Raw genomic sequence first — 2,377 nt, 5'->3', positions numbered from 1 at the left:
TTAAATAGCTCATAATGCCCGATCATCGAGTGCGTGCGCGTTGCTTATCTGTGCGTTCGTTTTTGCAAGTGCGACTTGTTTAGGGTACTTGTGCATTTGTAAGAGTCGCCATTTTTTAGCGTGGGTGGGGATTTGAGAAGTAAACAGGGGTCATGCTACCCGGTCGAGCCCTTGCACTTAGTAGTGTGTAAACATAGCGGGCTTGCAGATTTTATCACACTGCAGTCAGCCGATGCCTTTGGCTGGAGGGGGCCCTCCAGCCAAAGCCCTCCAGCCAAAGGCCCTCCAGCCTCCTTCGGAGGCCCTCCATGTTGTCGGCGTCCTTGCTCAGCACGTGTGTGTGAAAGAAGGTGAGGGGAATAGTCATCCGTTTTATCCGAGGTTTCTTAGTTACAAAAGCAACTTAGGTTAAGAGTAAAGGCGTAGTAGAAGGCCTTGGCAAATATCGACAACCTCCCGGCTTATCTTTCACGCGTACACGGCCGCCTTGCCTTTCGCCTTCGTTGAAAAGCGGCCGCCGCTAGCAAGGTGAAACCGGGGTCGCGTGCCTGCATCTTCCGCAGTAGGTGACAGAGTGAACCATAATCGCTTTCGCCGCGCCGTCTTATCGCGTCGCTCAATTTTCGCTCACATGTGACTCCCGCTTAATGCTAATCTCATGTGCTTACGTTCACTTTGTTTCTGTGGTCAATCGGCCTGCACTGCATGTTTACAATGACGCACTGGGCATTTGCTTCTATTTTTCAGATGCCGGGGATCCGCTGCTTTCAATGCAATAAGTGCAACACAAGAACTTTACTTTGAAATCTCTCTTTAGGCACTTTCATGCCAAGCATAGACATGACCGAAACTGGGTGTGTGTTCTGCAAGGATGCTTGATGTCCTACACATCCTCCGGAGCCTATCGCAAGCACGGTTAGAGGCTTCATGGAGCATTTGAGATTTCGCATGACACAGAGGCAAGAGAAGAACCAACGCAAAACCCACAAATGATTGACAGCAGCAGCTAATACCAGCCAGCAAGTCCAAGTAGGAGCCAGGTGGAGCCTGCGCAAAGTACTCAAGGTGAGCGCACATACCTGTTCAAGCCGTTTGCACTTCTGCTGCTGAAGTGGAAACATAACAAGCGTCTACCAGCAGCAACACTGGAAGAGGTGTCTACGGATGTTTTATTGTACCCTAATGCATTATCTGAACACTTCCTTTCACTTTCAGCTTCAGATGTCACAAGTAAAGGGCTAAGCCATTTATTGAGCAAAGCCTTAACAAGCTCTTAAGTAGGCGCAGGCGTGAACGGTATGGGCAAAATACTTTATCTTTTGTACAACCACAGACCATTTCTCTTGGGCACAATTGCAATGAAAAAGCTGAAACATATAGCTATGTGCCTGTGCTGAAGGTTTTGGAGCATTCTTTAGAGAAATTCTCTTCTGATATATGCCTCCTACGTGCAAAGATTCCCGGAGGTTACTTTACTGATGTCTTGGATGAAACGGCATTTCAGGAGCATGCATACTTCCAAGAAGACACTAAAAAAAATTGCCTTCAGTTTTACACTGATGAATTTGAAGTCTGTGATCTCCTTGCGAGCAACTTAAAGCAATTCATTTGGCTATGCTCTCAAAAAAGAAGCTTGTTGTAAAATATGGCTTGAAAAAATATTAGAACCCCTTGTCACTGACATTGGCTTACTAGAGACTATAGGCATTGTTGTAAATGGGGAAGCTCTCAAGGGATCTGTTCTAGGTTTTACGGGAGACAACCTGTCACTCCACAGACTGGGAGGGTTTAAGTGCAATTTTAGTCAGGGACGCATATGTCGACATTGTATGGCAATACGTAGTGAAATTTCTAGAAAAAAACAGACCATGTGACTTTCTTGAAAGGACACCGAGTGTGCATGACCCCCACTTGAGCTTTATTGCTCGTGGAATTTCCTGCCTACCACTGTATGGCGTGCGAAGGGAGTGTGCTGTTTCTTTTTCTGGTTTCCAGCCCACACAGCACATTCCCCCTGACATCATGCACGACCTGCATGAGGATGTAATTCCATTTGTGCCTAAGCAAATAATTTTGTCTCTTGTAAAGGATGTTTTTTTACCCTAAATACATGCTGATGTATGGTCCCCTCATCAGACTGTGGGCAATGCGCTTTGAGACAAAGCATCTGTATTTTAAAGATTTCGCTAGCAAGTTGAAAAAGTTCAAAAACATCACATCAACCTTTTCACTGCGCCACCAAGGTTATGAAATGTACCTCCAGTCTTGTGAGGGCAACAGAAGCAGAACTATCCTAGGTGCAGTGGGAAATAAACAGGTTCGGTTTGAGCATTTGCCCCAAAACATTAAAAACCACACCTCTGCAAGCAAAGTGGCT

At 46.0% G+C, this 2,377-nt stretch overlaps 1 pseudogene; it reads left to right on the top strand.

The window, feature by feature from the left end:
- The first annotated feature begins 232 nt into the window (after window positions 1-232).
- Window positions 233-2,157, top strand: LOC146177550 (uncharacterized; annotated as a pseudogene).
- The last annotated feature ends 220 nt before the right edge of the window (window positions 2,158-2,377 follow it).

Source organism: Amblyomma maculatum, chromosome 10 (assembly GCF_055883805.1).
Source record: "Amblyomma maculatum isolate TAMU_Amacu chromosome 10, ASM5588380v1, whole genome shotgun sequence".
Lineage (NCBI taxonomy): Eukaryota > Metazoa > Arthropoda > Arachnida > Ixodida > Ixodidae > Amblyomma > Amblyomma maculatum.
Note: the sequence above shows the minus strand (reverse complement) of the source record. Positions and strands in the feature narration are given on the sequence as shown.